The 18,486-nt window shown below is 39.4% G+C and overlaps 1 pseudogene; it reads right to left on the minus strand.

Annotated features, from left to right (window-relative positions):
* Positions 1-792: 792 nt before the first annotated feature.
* LOC120102770 (small nucleolar RNA U3) lies at positions 793-902 on the minus strand (annotated as a pseudogene).
* Positions 903-18,486: the final 17,584 nt, after the last annotated feature.

The raw sequence follows: 18,486 nt of genomic DNA on the forward strand, positions 1-18,486 counted from the left end.
GGGGTGCTGCCCATGGGCTCTCTGCAGCGGCAGCAACCAGGAAGACTTGTGCCGTCCCTTCCGGGAACTTCAGTGCACCAGGGTTCCAGATGGTCTTTGGCTTTTTCCTCTGGCGTCCGAGATGTGTGTGCAGGGAGCAGTCACTTCTGGTTTCCCAGGCTTGTCTGCCTCTCTGAAGGTTTAGCTTTCCCTCCCACGGGATTTGGGTGCAGAGAACTGTTTATCCGGTCTGTTTCTTTCAGGTTCTGGTGGTGTCTCAGGCACAGGGGTCCTGTCGCTCCTGGGCCCTTCCCCAGGGGAGCCCAGAGGCCTTATACAGTTTCCTCTTGGGCCAGGGATGTGGGCAGGGGTGAGCAGAGTTGGTGGTCTCTTCCGCTCTGCAGCCTCAGGATTGCCCACCTGACCAGGCGGTTGGGTCTCTCTCTCACCGGGTCTGGGAGCAGAGAGCTGCTGCGGGCCGGGATCCGCGGGTGTGGGACTTCCGGTAAACACCGGCATAAGACTTTTGAGACTAAATTTTATGCTCCCCTGCTTGCACTTAACCAAAAAAATAAAACATTATTTCCAAAGGTAATAGTGCCTCCAGGGAGTGTGAGTTGTTTGCATTATTTATTAATATGGAATGATATTTCCTTTGTTTCTTTCTTCCTTGTAATCAGTTTATAATATTGGTGAACTCAAGCTTCCCATTATTTTTCCTTGTTCCTTAGAATTTTAAAGTATCCACCAAGAATAACCCAGTTCCTCACAGTGCCCTGCTTGCCAAAAGGTATTTCCTTTTCTTGAAATATTTTTTTCCAGAATGTGTAGGAACAAATGAAAACCTTCCACAATACCCTTGTGAGTCCCCATGTGAATCTCTAGTAACGAACTATAGAAATGATCCCTGAAAGTATAGTCTTCCCATGTGAATCTCATTTTGGATCCCAGATCTGTCTACCTACCTTCCTCCCTCCCTCCCTCCCTCCCTCCCTCCCTCCCTTCCTTCCTTCCTTCCTTCCTTCCTTCCTTCCTTCCTTCCTTCCTCTCTTCCTTCCTCTCTTCCTTCCTCTCTTCCTTCCTACTTTCCTTCCTCTCTTCTTTCTTTCTTTCCTTCCTTCTTATTTATTTATTTATTTATTTATTTATTTATTTATTTTTGAGTATTTGTGACAGTCAGCTGCATTCTCCAAGTTTATTCTCTTCAGTCCTTACCCAAAGCAATTTTTGTTGTTGTTGTTATTCTGAAGACATTTTCTGGGATGGCTAATTTTCTGGGACTGACTTTATAAAAAAAAATCAACCAGGATTCTTTCCCATGCCCTTCTGTCCTCAGAGAAATTTTGGTGGATTATGGCAAACCAAACACAAGTTCTAAAACTATAAAGGACAGATTGTAATTGAGAAACTCTGTTTTCTTGTTATTCATACAGCTTTTGAGCAATAGCACAAAACTCTCTTTGTCTTTTGAAAACAGAAAGAACCTCTTAACTCACCAAGTATTTAAATCTGTTGAAATACAGTAGGTGGGCTAAAGCGCGAATTCTTGCCTGGAACAACAGTGATGCTGTGAGCAACTCTTTCTCAAGTCATATATGCAGCTCGATTTGTAACTATGAATAGGACAGAGGTAAAAGTTTGAGAGGAATTTTTAAATGTTCAAAGATAGTAAGAATAATTTATGGAGTCTGGAAATTAACATTCTGTATAATTATGTAATGAATAATTATAAATGTATAATTGTAAACGTATAATTATACAATGTGTTTACACACACACACACACACACACACACACAGAGGCATATTTATTCATGTGTGTATTTAAGGTTACATCCAGGTTTAGATTTACCCTGCAAAAGAGAAATTGCTAGAGTAAATTTTAAGGTAACAACATAATTATGGAAAGGTGGTGCTTACTGTTCTTTTTTTTTTTTCCTGATGAATACTGGAAAAGTAGCCTATACATTATGAAGAAAAATTTAGGTTAAATAGAAAATGGCATTTCACTTGAATGTGTCCCCCATTCAAAAATAAAACTGTAGAGGGGTTTTTGTTCATTTAACATCTCATTAACACACATACACACACACACACACACACACACACACACACACACACACACACACTTACGTTTCAAATGTGTAAGATTACTTGGGGCCAGTAGAGGGTAGATGGTTTCGTAGAGTTGAGCCATCTGGAGGATAGATGAGCAAGTAGGAGAGTCTGACCATGTCCCAGCATCACTGCTTCCTGCTTGCATGACCAGGTATAGTCTTTCTTCCTGGTTACCAGCCTCCTATCTCTAAGATAAGACAATGAGAGTGAGGCAACATAGAAAAACTGAAAAAAATGGGGAGCATGACGAAAGAGAGAAAAGTAGCTCTTTATAGGCTCCACTTGAGGCTTCTGAATACAGAATCAAGAATTCCAGCTTGAAGATCCCAGCGCAGTTAATAAGAGCCCAAGGCCTTTCTTTCTCCCTTAGGAGGTGTATGTAAACCTGCAGTCTTCAGGAATCTCAGTAGAAAGCTCATTTCTCTGGAGAGGAAGTGCGCTAACTGTACTGTGCAACAATATTGGTTTTGGATTTTTGGATTTTACTTTATTGGATTTTATTTTATTCAAGAAATCCTTGAAGCTACCGCATACATTTTTCTTATGGGAATGGAGGGGGGGAGAGAGAGAGAGAGAGAGAGAGAGAGAGAGAGAGAGAGAGAGAGAAGTTCTCTTATTCATTTTGTGAAACACATATCCACTAGACAATAGATTGGGCCTTACTTTGTTCTGAGGACCTCGTCATTTTAACTCTTTCATTTAAGACTATATTAAAATGTTTAATAAAATTACTTTGTTTTACCAAACTGGCAAATCCTGAAATCCTTTTCCTACTGAAGCCAGGAACCCCAGTTTGACCTGAGATTCCCTAAAACTCTAGGAAAAAAAATCCAGGTTACACATCCGTGGGCATATGGTTTCTGCAATTCTTGTCTTATCTGGGGACTCTAAAGCATATTATTTATATTTCAAAGTATAGACATATATATTGTAGCTGTCAACAAGGAGTAGGACCAATATTTTGGCTTCCTTTTCCTTGAGGTCACCTTTTGAAAGTTTCATTTCCATCCCTAGCCAGTTGCAGCTATCACCTTCCCCTACTGCATTTAAAGTGCTTAGCATAGGATCTGTCCTTAAGTGGCAACTCTCATGACCTTTAACAATACAAACTCGGGTTCACACACCCAGAGTCATGGGAGCTGTTTTCATCTGTGTCTGTCACAGACACTGTCAACACAACAGTTTTAGAACATGAAATCATCTTTCACTTCATGTCTTTTACTGATCTGCTCACAGAGTATGCACAAACTTGGCCTTTTGCATTCTCAGCTTTCAATGTTCAACAGCTTCACTAGAGTTTTTCTCTAAGGTAGCGTTTTATTTTAATTTCTAAATTTATTTTAGTTTAGGTTTTTATTATTTTGAGAATTTCATGTATGCATGCTGTGTTTACATCATTTATACTTAGTGGGAGCATGGTCTAAGAATAGAGTTGTGTGAGTGGGTTTCTGAGTGCTTGTAAGAAAACAAGAGTCTCCTGACCTTAGTTTATTCAAAAAGACAAATTTGTTCTTGGATTATGCTCTCATTACCAACCACTCCAAGTTTTAGTATGAGACCAAGTAGAGCAATTCAGTGGGAAGCCAAGAAAAGCCAGACTGAATCAATCAGCTTGAGAGATTAGATTGTACAGAGGCTTGAAGCTTTCAGGCCTAGGTTTAAGGATATTTAGAAGACCAAGAAATGCTCTGGGTTCAGCTCAAACTGTGTATTTACATAGTTTAGGTATGACTCTCACCTCATCCCTTCTTGTGAGGAAATAAAAATGATATTTACATATATATATATGGAAATAAAAGCACAAATCTATATGGATGTCCAATTGACTCTTTTACATTTATTTATTTTGTGCGACTGTGTGTGTGTGTGACTGTGTGTGTGTGTGTGTGTAGGTCAGAGGACAACTTGTGTAATTCTTTTTTTTTTTCTGTGAAATACAGTCTGGAGCTCAAATTCTGGTCTAGAAGGAAAGACCCCTTATGGGTAAGAATCCTGTTGGTCAAGGAAACTCAAAAATTTAAAGCATCTTTAAAGGTCCTTTGGAGACCATTGTGGGAATTTGAACACTAGAAAATATATTCGACAATACTAAGTTATGATATTTTCTTATGATTGATGGAGGCAATGTAATTTTCTAGAAAATGTCCTTAAGTTTGGAAACATATTCTTAAATATTCATGTGGGAAGGGGAAGGGGCAAATAATTAAAAAGATAGTACAAAGGACATAAATACAGTATATATTAATCAGCGAGTCTTTTGGAGAGTGAATATTTGTTACATCTAAAGGAAAATCTATTGACTTTAAAATACTAAAACAAAAATATTGAGAAAAATTCAATGTTTGACAGTGATTTCATTTTAAATAAATCAGCAAAAATGATGTGTTATTCAATGTTCTGTATCTTGGCAGCCACTCTGCAGCCCAGGCTCACCTCACACTCAAGATATTCCTGACTCGGTTGCTGTGGTGCTGGGATTGGTAAGACAAAATTCTGACATTCCAGCTGATGTCTTGTCTTAGCTACTGAAGTGTTGAATGCCAACCTGAGTAAAGTCTTCAATAGACAACATGGTGTCTGGAAAACACTACACCAGAAAGGGAAGGTGGTTTTATAGAAGTTGCCAGTAAGACAGAAAAATAAACAGAATAGATGAATGGACAAGGTTTCATAATATTGATGGTAGCAACAATAATCATTATCTCTTATGGGGTAAAGTTTACCATATTCCAGGACATGTTCAAACAACTTTCATATGATAGATATTATCGGTGCCATTGTTCACTGCTCTAGTTGATGACGTGAACCTGGGAAGGTGGAGCCTGGAAATGAGGTGGAATAAAATCTCACTCAATAGCAAATTTCATTCAGAGAACCAAACAATTTATACCCTGAGGGTTAAAAAAGGCCACCGGAGTAAAGTTCTTAGGAGTTCAAGCTCAAAACAATCACAATGACAAGCTGCATGAGGCAAAAAGTGTGTGTTTCCCATAGAAAGCACATAAACAAATAACAGTAGCTAGTCGTAATGAGTAATAAAAAGTAAATTCACACCTATCTGCTACAACTGAGAGGAGCATAAGACACATTCCATGAAAAATTCCATATTTTGAAAAAAAAACTGAGGTCATAAGACCTTTGTGGTTTTTGAAGTATTCTCATAAACACTCAGAATTTTCCTCTCAGGACTCCATTCTTGCACTGTGTTCTGACACTCAATATTAAAAGAAGTCAAGTGTCAGCCGTAGACACACAATTCTCTTGGCCTTCCTCATCACTGAAAGTAAACCAGAGCAGAGGGTGATAAGTGATTGGCCAAACTCACCCAAATAAGAAATAATAGAAGTTAGGTTCAATATTAAGAAGACAGAGGATGGCCTTGTTGGGTACTAATGGAAGGAGAAGTCCTTGGTCATGCCAAGGCTGGACCCCTAAGTGTAGGAGAATGTTGGGGGTGGTGTGGGAAGGGAGGTAGATGGGGAGGGGAACACCCTTATAGAAGAAGCACAGGGGGATGGGATAGGAGGCTTATGTCTGGGAAACCGGGAAAGGGAATAACATTTGAAACGTAAATTAAAAAATCCAATAAAAGAAAAAAAAAGAATAAAAAAAATCTCTCTGTCTTTGGAGTTTGTTGTATGAATTGCTTTGCCTCTGTTTGTTCTTTTTAAAACCCAATAATTGATTAGAGGGGGCAGTTTAAATTCACGTTTAGTGATAGACATGTAATCACAGAACATGGGAATCTGAGGCAGGAAGAAGGTGAGGTTGAGTGCCATTCTGGGCTGTGTAGGGAGATGCCGTTGCAAGAAAGGGAAAAAAGGAAGGAACAGAATGAAAAACATAAACATCAAAGCCCAGAGGACTGCATTATTGTTCTAGTTTTATTGACCTCTGATCATGTGAAGAGGGCCAGCACCCTGGTGATTGTCTAAAGTGGGCATCTGATTAGTGATGTAGCATTTTCGTGTGCATGCGTGTGTGTGTGTGTGTGTGTGTGTGTGTGTGTGTGTGTGTGTGTGTGGTGTATGTGTGTGTGTGTGGTGTATGTGTGTGTGGTGTGTTGTGTGTGTGTGTGTTGTGTGTGTGTGTGGTGTGTGTGTGGTATATGTGTGTGTGTTGTGTGTGTGTGTGTGTGTGCATGCGCGTGCATGTGTGTGTGGTATGTTTGTGTGTGTGCGTGTTGTGTATGTGTGTGTAGTTTGTTTTATTTTTCCATCTTAGTTTTGTTGTTTGTTTTTAAACATTAAAGGAGCTGCGCTTTTGAACTGATGAGTGGCTCATAGCAGCTATCTAGTGGTAAACCGTACTAATGCCACTGATCAACGTTTGCATTCTGCTTCTTCTGTCTACATCCTCATCCGTGGTGAGAAAATACTCATACAATACTGCCAATTGGTACTTTTATGACTATTTAATATACAGGATGGGAAACAGAGCCCAAGTGGTTGCTACATTCCTGGATTAACCAATCACAGAACTGTGATTTGAAGTCTGATCTGTCTCCCTATGTTGAGCATTTTCTACGTTATCAGCCACTGGGAACAAGTCTTGCATTTAGTTTGAAGTACACATGGCTGTCTTTTCATTAAACTAAAAGATAAAATGTCAAGCAGTGTTGAAACTGATATCAGCCGAATAATGTAGGCTTCCAGTTATTCCAGTTTTACATGTTTCAAAATAAGTGTAACTAAATGCAGTAATTGCAGTAACCTATGATTTTATAATTTCCCCCTTATATGATGGCAAAGGATTTTGTCTTTATAGACTAGGTTTTGTTTTTCAGTGATTTCTCATTCTTTGAGTCTATGGCATATGATGGTATTTTATTCTTGTGAATTCAGATCTACTAATAAAATGACAGGTTTCTTATAGGTTTTATGTGTATGCTATGTTTGCATATGAGAAGTCTCCTGCATGTGTGTGAACACTTGGCTCCTTGCAGGGGAGAGATCAGTGCCATTTCTTGAGGGCTACAGCCTTTCCTGGACCCTACTTCTTCATCACACTCCCACCCCCACAGCCCATGCTGCTCTATCAGCTTTTCCTTCTCCTCCATCCTGGACTGATACCCTCTGAAACCGCACAGGGTAAAGCCTTTCTTTTCTTCTCTTTCTTTTCTTTTCCTGTCTTTTTTAAAACCTGTTAGATATTCTACTGCAGAGACCAGGAATGCAATGATGCAGTGTCAAAACGTACTAAATTAGAGATGGGTGGATGTCTTGGTGTTTGGATTTATCTATTTCATGCGTATGATGTGTGCTTTGCATGAGCATATATGTGCATCATGTGCATGACTGGTACCTATGGAGGTTAGAGAAGACATCAGATCCACTGGAACTGGGATGACAGTTTTGCTCTGAGTCACAAAGTGGGTGCTGGGAATGGAGCTTGGTTCCCCTGCAAGAGCAACAAGTGCTTTTAACTTCAGAGCCATCTCTCCATCCTCTTCGTGTTTAAAGTTTGTCTTATTCAGTGTGAGGCTCAGACCATGGATCCCTAGAGCTAGCTGGCTAACTAGCCTAGGAGAATCTGGGCAACAGGACCCAGTGAAGGACCTTGATTGCCTCAATGAAAAGCCGCTGAGAGAGACATCTGATATCAACATCTGGCTAGCACATGTGTATACATACATATTCAAATATACATACACATTAGCATTCATCACACACTTACACCGTATACGACATGCGAGATAATGCCTTGTACTTTAATGCATATTAATATTTAATTGTTTATTAAACCATGTATTGCAGGATCAGCCAACAATTAACATTTGAGAGATTTTAGTCTTCAAGATCAAAAGATATAGTAGTATCAATTGAGTATATAACACCCAATACAGTCTTTACATTAAACAATTATGTGGTATAGGGCCAAGGATGTACTTATGTAGAAGAGTATTTCCTGAGCATGTGTCGTGCCATAGACTTTATTCTAAGACCCACATTAAAAACAGGTATAGAAATCCCAGAACACTGAAAGTGGAGACATGGGGAATGGAAGTTCAGTTATCCTCAGATATATACCGAGTTCAAGGCTAGCCTGAGATCCCATCTTCAAATCAGGTATGTAGTATAAAATGTTAATAATACCACAGGAAGAAGCCTTCATTATCCTTACAAAGTGTTATGACCTCTTTTTGAGATCTTAGGGAGATTAAAATCTTGCTCAACTTTGTATAGCCTGAAAGTAAAGACGAAGGCCAGAAATAGAATTACATCTAGCTCAAAGTCCATGCTTTATATAAGAGGAGGGGAATAGTTTAGTTCATGGAAGACAAGAATTAACACATAACTTACTAAAGGATGATAAACTGATAATAAGCCACTTTCAAATGGTATATTTAACCAAAACTTCTGACAGTGCAGTGACACCAGAAGTTACTGACTAACACGTCAAGTGAGATATAAAACTGTAAAGAGGATAGGTGAATTGGAATAACTTTTCATTCATTTAATCACTTCGTGTATATGTATTTTTTAAATGCTCAAAAAATATTGCGACTGGATGTTGGTGCTTTAAATGAAACAAGCAGACATTTTTCATGTTTCTAGGAAAGAGGGTCATCAAAAGGAATCCATCAAGACTTCATTAAAAATAGAGGCATAATGGAACAAAATTGATACCAAGAAAAGACTTGATGTATTGGTAAACTGTCTGCATGCTAAAAACTCTTTTAAATGAGTTAATTGCAGCTTAGAAACATAAATAGATCATTTTGCTCACTAAAAACAAGAATGCCTACTTACTACGGTTATTTTACAGAAACCTCTTAGCATTTTTTCCCTATTCAGCTAAATATAATACACTGGGATTTATATTTGTAATCATATACATATTATGTGTAATCATGTATATTATATATAATATATATATTCTGATGTAAGCAATTTACAAAGACTGAGCCTAGATATTTTAGGCTTTTATTTCTGAGAAAGAAATATTCCTCCCAAGTCATTTTCTACATAGGGTTTCCATAGGAGGAAGTGGCAGATAATGGAGGCAAATGAAGGACAATTAGATCTTATTCATAACATATAATTTGGGAATGGGTGGAACGGTGATATTGCTGACTATAGGGTGGAATGTAACTTTGAAGATGGTACATTTGGATGAAGAAGACATCTTCAGGTCTTTTCCCCTGTTGATGATAAGACTCCCAAGTGCTTATAACTCCTGAAAAATCACTTTGTACCATGTTTCCCAAACAACAGTTGTTTGTGGCTGTGACTCTAGAGTCTAGATCGTAAGTGGGACCATGGTAAATTTCTAAACTTTGTTTTTCGTCGTTAGAGATTTCTTTAATAAGCTATTGTGTGTATAGGAAATTTCTTCTCATGTAAAAGTGGTCTATGTAATTAGAAGAGATCTGCAGATAGTGAGAAGGGGTATTTGTTGGGGAAGAAGTAGGTAAATAATTTGTGTGCACAGGGTAGAGACTGACGGTACAGAAGAATTTATGTCACTAGAAAACTGAAGTCTGAAGTGAAATTCTTTTTCATTTCTAGTGTGTTAAAATCATCTTTAATCTTTTTTATATTCCAGTCATTGTCCCTCTCCAGGTTTGCCTCCTACAGTTCCTCTTCTCCTTTCTCCAGAGAATGTCTCCCGCCCCTGAACAGACCTCCCCACTCCATGGGGCCTCAAGTCTCTCGAGGCTTACTTGTTTTTTCTTTCACTGTGGCCAGACACAGGCAGTTCTCTGCTGTATATTTGTTGGGACCTCATAATCAGCTGGTATATGCTGCCTGGTTGGTGGTCCAGTGTCTGAAAAAATTGGGGACCCAAGTTAGTTGATACTGCTGATCTTCCTATGGGGTTGTGGAGTGAAATTCTTGTTTCACTAAATACAGACAGATTCCTGGGAAATGGTTTTGAACAGATCGTTGGAAATAAAAGGGCCTTGTATAATATTTTTTAATGTATTTGAGGCTATTGAGTAGGAAATGAAGAGCGAGCTTACTGCTTTCCTTTTTCTCTGCCCTGGTTATATTGTGTTTAGACCCTTCAGTTGTGGTGCAGTCAACAGAAAGCTGGTGTGCAACTGCTGTTGTGATTTTCATTTTGCTGTTGTCTTTCCTTTTTGGAAGGAAAACATTCAGAATGGGAGTTGTTTTGGGTAGACTTTGATAGCTTCTCATTATATAGTTTTCAATTTTCTTTCTAACGACATATTTTATTAAATTAATGATGGATACTTTTCTGATTATTGAAAAACACTTTAAACATATCTCATGAGAACTTGATAGTTTATTTGCAATGTTATTAATAATCTATTACTTATAAAAGTTAAACAATATGATATCTTGCATTATAGTTCATTGGCAAAATAAGGTCAGTAGGGAGATAAATGCTTGGGACTTCCAAAGATGTGAGCCAGGGGAACTGACCAGATAAATAAATTGGAATGGATCAACAACTGGTTTAAGTACCTCTTTGTTTCTTGACCATATTTTAGATGTCTGCTCACTTTCTTCTGGTTCTGCAGAAAATGACATCTAAATAAAATGAGATACACAAAATCTTCTCGAAAAAGGAAAGTGAGATAGTGAACACATTGTTGCTGAGTTTGGATCCTACCAGATCTGGTTAGCTGGCTGCTTGGTTTCACTTTGGTGTGACTGAGAGTTCTCTTCTCTATGAGTGATGGGTGCATACTTCCCTGGGTCATCATAGAGCTTAGGATCTGGGGAGGTCTGGTCTTGTCAACCCTCTCATCTCTTAAGGATTGTACATGTGCTACTGCCATAAGATGACTTGCGCAAAGCAACACAGGAAGAGGTGGTTTACTTAGCTAGGTCTCAGACTCATGTATCTTGACTCTCAGTTTGTTTTCTTCCTTCTAAACTGTGTAGTGTCTGTAAAATTGACAGAAAGAGATATACAAGTTCTTTGGGGCTAAGGGATTGATTGAATACAGACCTTCCTGTTAAGATTTAAAATCCAACAAAAGTTGTTGATAATGACATAGAACTATCCTAAAATAATAGAGCAAACACAGTTGTACAGTACAATAACACACAGATTACATAAATTGAAAGATGAAAATTGTTTAAGTTAGTGTTGTTATAGCTAGGTCATTGTTACATGTGCATGCATGCTTTCCAAATCTAAACAATAGCAAAATAATCCTGACTAAGAGCAAAGAATAATTCTTGGATACTTTCTTCAGTTATTGAGAGCAGTTCACTGTTAACTCCACAATCTTCTCAGGGGTAACTTTAAGGAGACTTCAAACAAACTCGATGAAACATTAGGGAGAAAGGATTAGCCCGTGAATCGATCCCATGTCACCCTTCACACCAAAAGGAGCAAAGGCTTAAAACCATGCTTCTGCTAATCTTCTGCTAATTGTTGGTTAGAAAAACTGATATGAAAACAATACACACTAATAAAAGAGTATACTACAAAGACTCCATTTTTGTTTAAAGGCATGTGTTTTATTTCTATGCTGTCATAAGTCATCACAAAAGTGTGATTTAAAACTTATCCTATATTTGGAGAAGATAGAATTCTCACAATGGATAAAGTCACAGCGTCAACACAATGTAATTTCTGCTTTGAGTCTCCAGAAAGAATCCATTTTCCTGGATTTCTCAATTTTTAGAAGGTGCTCCATTTAGTGAGCATCCTCCATTCTTAGATGTATCCCTGTTTCATCCCTTTAGTCATTCTTCCAGCCACATGCCCCTCTGGCTCTCTTTTACCCTCTTCCACTTTTAGAGACCGTATGATTGTGCGGTCCACCTGCATTGACCAGAATAACCGAGTTTTAACATTAACCTTGCATTAACCATGTCTATTTCCCTATTTGACATAACTTGTGCTAGATGTGGACTTCATTAGAGGGATCATAATTCTGCCTCCCACAGACTGTATTTTTGTACAAAAATATTGTGCCAAAACTCTACTGTCTCCAGTAATACATTAGAAAACTACCTTATGTTAGTATACGCACATGGCTAGAGAACATAAAAAGTGTTGAAGAGTTTGTCTTTCATTCAATGCCATTCATTAGTCTTTACAAGTTACCAGTTATATATTTCAGATTTAGTTAGGGTGGTTACCTCTCACCTCCAGAGAAATCACATGTAGTGCTCTTATGAGTTGTTTACCTCAGATTCTTTTAGCGATGTCTGACTAGGAGCTCACACTACTTTGGGGGGGAGGCAAGTTTGTCAGTGCGGTAGTCTAGGACATTGTTCATCATGACGTCTGATGTTATGAAGGACCTGTGTGAGTGTGTAGTTCTGGAGTGGAAGAACTTCACAGGCAGTCTGGCATCACTGCTGTGTTTTTTATTTTGCCGACACAGGGAACACAGAAGGAAGCCATTGTTTCCCACTGCAAGATTCAGCTGTGTATTTAGCTATCACTAAAATATTGTGAGTCTATTCCTTTGCACAAGCAATGATAGGATGGATTCCCTAGACTTTTCACATGCTAGGCAAGAACATTTCCACTGAGTTGCAACCCCTCTCCATCCTCTCAGTTCATAATAAAATGTTCAGGATGGTTCTTTTTAGTTTAAAAACAATTTAAATTCTTTTTTATTAATTACCTTTCTTAGACACTTTCATTCGTCTATAAAATGCATTCTAATTACTCTTTCCTCCCACCAGTATTAATTTCCTTTTTCCTGAAAATCCTCCCTTTACCCAAGTTTTCAGCTTTTCTTATTACCCACTCAGTCTGACCAAGGCATTTCTTTGTGACTATGGGTTGTAAACTATCCACTGGAGCCTCATCAGCTCGCACACAACTAAAGACAATGACTTTTCAGAATATTTTAGTAGTCAGGAGCTCAACTTGGAGGTGTAAGCCATAACCCCCTTTCCCATTAATAACTGATTGTTGACATGTCTAGTCTTTTGTAGGTCCAAACTGGTAACTACTTTGGCTATGACTTGAAGGTGGCAGTCACAGGGACTGAAGGATGGCTCAGGAGTTGACATCACTTGCAGAGGACTTGGATTTTATTCTTAGTACCTACATAGCAGCTCACAAGTGTTCTAGGGAATCTCATATTCTCTTCTATCCTTCATCGCCAGGCATGCGTGTGATGTACTTACATGTACGTGAGCACTCACAGATACACATACAATAAAAGAAAATATTGCAGTGACTGTCTTATGCCTGTGAGACAGCTCCTTAAGGCTCTTACATGGTTTTTGACTCCTTTTCCACAATGTTCCCTGAGCTGTAGAGGAAGAATGTTGTGCCTATCTTAGTTGCCAGCTTTTTATACCTGGGAAGGGTTAAGCACAATTGCAGAATTTTCTCCACAAGATTGTCTCCTGTTTGTCTATAGGTCATTCTATAGATTGCTTATTAATGTAGAAGAGCCCACTTCCACTGTAGGAAGTGTCACCTCTGGGCACATGGTTCTGGACTGTATCAGAATACTTGCAGAATATGAAGTAAGCCAATAAGCATTGTTCTTCCATGGTTACTTCTTCAAGACACTGCCAGGAGTCCCTGTCTGGGCTTTCCTAGAATATGTATTGTAACTTGCTAGCCAAAGGAGCCCTCTTCTCTCCAAGTTGCTTTTGATCATGCTGTTCTTTGGTTACAGTGTATCCTAACCAGGAACTTTAAAGTTGTGTTTAAAATTCTCTTCTGCACCCAATTGTCCTTTTCTTCTAAGGGGCATGTTTTCCTTCTGTTTATCTTGCCATTCTCACCTGTGCTGCGGCCTTCACCCCCTTCCTTCTGTTAGCCAGGGATCATTCACAGTTTATTTACACGTAACACTGCAGAAATCATGCTGTTGATGATGTGCTTTGTGTGAGAAAGAGCATGTGGATGAGAGCTTTTGAATATTGAAAAGAAGGGGCTTTGCTTTCCGTCACTAACGTAAGACGTTAGACTGAAGTTTTTTCTGCATGTGAAGACTGTCATCAGGCTGATCTCATGCATATCTCTGTGAATTCCGGTTTCCAGTTCTACGCTGTTCTAGCCGTTTGCTCTTCTGCTGCCTCTGATCTGTAATGTAGGGTTAATGGGTCCCGCGTCTGCTCTGCCACAGAACTCTCTAGGGGAGGCAGGACTCAGGAAGTTTGGCCATGCTTACCCCAAACTGCAGGCCACCAGGTGGGTTTCGGGCTGTGGGAAGCCAGGGACATCACTCCAGGGGAGGGGGAGAGCAGTCTGAGGTTCTGGACAGCGGGGCTACTCAGGGATCCTTGGGCCTGCAAGGATCAGGTTCTCAGACTCTTGGGCATCTAAGAGCCATGGAAGAACTAAGAATGGAATGGGGGCCCACAGGCCGGATCTAGCCTGGGCTAGAGGGGGAAAGAGAGGGAGCTCCATCTGGTCCTGCGCGGGTAGTCCTTGGTTTGACAGCAGTGGCAGGCTTGGTGGTGGTTGCCGGGAGCAAAGGGAGATTAAAAAGCTGATCTGGAGGTGAAGGCCTCCTCTGTGGCTCCCCATAGTGGATCGCAATGAAAAGAGACGATCTGTGATTTTACGACATTTATTGTCAAGTCAGAAAGTGGATGTTTAAAACCCTCACCCCACTTCTCAGGGTGGTCCTGAGATTAACTATCTTTTGCAGGGAGGAGTGTCTGGGAAGGAATGCTCATTGGCTAAGCCTCATTATAATGGAAATCTGTCTTGACCACTTGACCTGTGGTCCCGTCCTCTACTTGTGGAGGGGCTTGGGGCATTGCCCTTGAGTGACTGATGGCCACAAATCTACGGAAGGCTGCGGGTTTTCTGAGAGTCAGGCAAAATCTCTACCCTTGAGGTTCTGTGGTGTTTCAAACCTCTGCTCAACTGGGCACCAGGGTGCCTTTCACTGTCCTACACTGCAATATTTAGACTCCTCCTGGATGTGTTCCTTCTCATATCCGTTGTAGTCCCCTTTGCTTTCATCTGAGGCTAACAAGTCAGCAAATAGCCTTCTTTGTTAATTTTCATATCCCAGAAATGTGTTGAAGTAGGTCATTCTACCCTTGGTTCTTTAATTGTTACACTTTATGATTTTAGTTAGTATTTATTGTAATTTCATTGAAGTCCAGAGGGAAAGAAGATGAATTAATGGATTGATTTAGTTTAATTTTAAATCCCACAGAGTGGAGACTGAGATACTAGATACTGTGCTTGCTATGTGCACATAAGGGCTCAAGTTCAGATCCCTAATACCCAAGTGAAGGTTGGTAATGATGACATGTGTCTGAAACCCCAGTGCTAGGGAGGTGGAGACAGGAGGATGTCAGGTGCTTGGTCGCTAATCAGTCAAGTGAAAAAAAAAACTGAGCTCTAAGTACAGTGACGTCCTGTCTCAAAAACTAAAGTGCAGAGTGACTGTGAGTAACATTTGACATTGACCTCTGGTTTCCATATGCATCCAAATGGGTAAGCATATTTATATACATATGTAGAGGTCTACACACATAAGAACAAAACACACACACACACACACACACACACACACACACACACAAATACATACTAGAGTAAGATCTCATACAAGGTTTAGCCAAAGATGTTACAAGTCAGCATGAGATCAGGTTGGCAAACATACTTCTGAGTCTATTTATTCCTGACATGTTCCAGGCACAGGTCATTGTTGACTTCAGTTCATCTGGGAAGAGGAAAGAATGTAGGCAAATAACATAATTATATGGTGTCAGCCGCTGAAATTTGGAAATGGAAATTTTGTTCCTGAAGCTTCTCTTGATTCAAATCCACCCACCATGGTTTAAAATATATGAGAATATAAAAATCTACTTGGATTATGATTCTTTTGATTTTATTTTCTTTTATCTTTCTGCTAAACTTCTGAAGAATTTCTTGAATAACTTTAAATTTGGTGTATCATTGCTGTTTTATCACAATACTGTAATACTATATAATAGAGGCTGTTTGTAGGCTTGAGACTTCAAAAACAGTCATGGGGTTGGGTGATTTAATAAAAGTCCAAAAGGTGATTGTTGGAGCTCAGGGGAAAATCCCCAATCATCATGAAAAAAACTGATGAATTCTTCAAGAACTTTCTCAAAATGATGTTAGGTCTGGAGTCTCTCTTGGTCAACAGGAACAATAATTGGCAAAGAAATATATACATGGGTCAAAGCAAGTTCAAACCAGCATGTGTGGTGTCAAATGAAAACCTGAATTAGTAAAGTGGAATTTATCTGAGTGATGTGAAACCCCATTAAATCACTTGTAGCATCTAATACTGACAGCTGGGTGAGTGACCCGAGGATGAAGCTGATGGTTTCACGTGAATTGGGACTCAGAATTAGAAAGAGGGTACCTGGCAAAAGTGGGAGAAGTTGTGATTCAATTCCTCCCTTGTAGAGAGGACAGGGAATAGATCAGGGATAAGCCACACTGTCATAGCAATACCTATGGTCCAGCACCTCCTTAATGGAAGGATGCCTGCTTCTTTAATTTTATCTTTCAGATTGTATCCAAATCCCAACCCTTAACTGGAATTGGGATGGAAAGAAGGTTTGGGATACACAGTTCCCTCTTGCTAAGCTGACAAACTACAAATCCCACATTCTGTAGAAGTATCAGGCTATTATTGTAAGCCAGACCCCTCAGGTTTTTCAGAATATACAGAGAAATGAATCATACTTGTCAAGCAAATGCATAGTGAGCACTGGCGTTTGCTAGACAGGAGGCATCATGGATAGAATATTGTTTGTCCTGAAAGAGTTACAACAACTTAGGTGGATAAAGATAAAACACTCTCTTACGTACGCTTAGCTCAGTATCTCACATATTCAGGTGAGAGTACTGAGAAACTACCATTTATTAAGCCCGTTTGGTAGGTGTTTCATATTTTTATTGCACTCAGAGTTATAAAAATCAATTTGGATTTTTTATAAGTAAATGAGGAGTATATTTGGATTGACATGAACACAATTTATTTAGATGTTTTTGGTGAGGAATGAATGATCTGGGGAAGGATTCCTTTTGAGCTAAATTGGGAAGGACCCACTGTAAAAAGATATAACAGTGGGATTGGGTGCTGATGGCCCAGCTTAGACAAATACACATGACCCTCCTCCCTAGTACAGTAGTTTAGAAGATCTGATTGGCAGAGACAGTGACTGGGGAAGTTGGTACGTTTAGCATTAGTGAGATCATGGAGGAATCAATCTGCCATTGTTTGCGAAAACAATGCAAGTCACCAGAAGATGAAAAGCATCAATGAGGTATTTGAATATATACTGGGGTTTTAATTAATTATTTTTTTCATTGTTCAGGATCAAAGCCAGTGCTTATGCAAAGTAGGCCAGTTCTCTAAGACTGAGTTGGACCCTCAGTCTTACATAATTAAGACACATGTCAGATTTGCAATGCTTTCAAGGTAAATATGCTCAAGCTGATTACTTATTTCTTTTGCACTTGTCACCACATCGTCAGAAGAAATGATCACAGTGTCAGAGTATATGGTTAGGTTTCATCCACTCATTTTGTCTTCTATGCATGAGCTGTTCAGTTGCAGTTTCTGGGCACCCATCTTCTTCCACTATCTTCTCAATATGGCTCTGTTACATTTTCAGTTAAATGATGAGTTATGTTTTAAGTGATTATAGAGACTTAGGACTCCCAATAGTTGGACACCAGTGAAGAATAGAGTTAAGATGCCTGCGTTCTTGGCAGGTGTATATTTTGCTGACATTTTTTAAACTCACCGTCTGGCACATAAGTCCACGCACCATCCCTTACTTAACTGACAGCTACTGTTTTGACCTCTCAACAGATTGGTGTTTTATATTTTCTGTCCTCCTCTCCACATCTTCCAAAATTTGTTAAAATCCCTCATCATCTCTTCTTCACATGTTTTTTTTTTTCTTTTTCTTTTTTTCGGAGCTGGGGACCGAACCCAGGGCCTTGCGCTTGCTAGGCAAGTGCTCTACCGCATGTTTCTTTCTTATAACGTACTGTTTAATGACATTTTATTGAGAGAGCAGGTATAATTACACTTTTAAAATCTGCAATCTTAAATACCAATACTAGCATATTTGTGGAATGGTATTCGGGAATTGTGGTGGAAGTCCCTAGAAAGGAGAGAATAGTGGAATTCCTGATGAAATTGCATTAATAAGTAAATAGAGCCTGAAGTATATTTGGGTAGTGGGAGGTTCAGTAAACAAAGGAACAGGTCAGAGAGCTGCTCATCAGCCATGCCTGGTGACACAGGCTGTAATCTCAGTCCCAGGGAGGTCGAGAAGAAGAATCACAAGTTCAAAGCTTGCTTGGACTTCAGAGTAAGTTCAAAGCCTGGCTGAGAAATATAGAGAAACAACCTCAAAATACAAGATCTGTCCCGTCAGATGCCCAAGATCTAATCTCTAGACCACAACTCAAACTAACTTACAAAGAACTGATTTCAGTTTTCAGAAATGGAGTTTTAGAGATTTAC

The sequence above is a fragment of the Rattus norvegicus genome, chromosome 4, assembly GCF_036323735.1.
Source record: "Rattus norvegicus strain BN/NHsdMcwi chromosome 4, GRCr8, whole genome shotgun sequence".
Taxonomy (NCBI): Eukaryota; Metazoa; Chordata; class Mammalia; order Rodentia; family Muridae; genus Rattus; species Rattus norvegicus.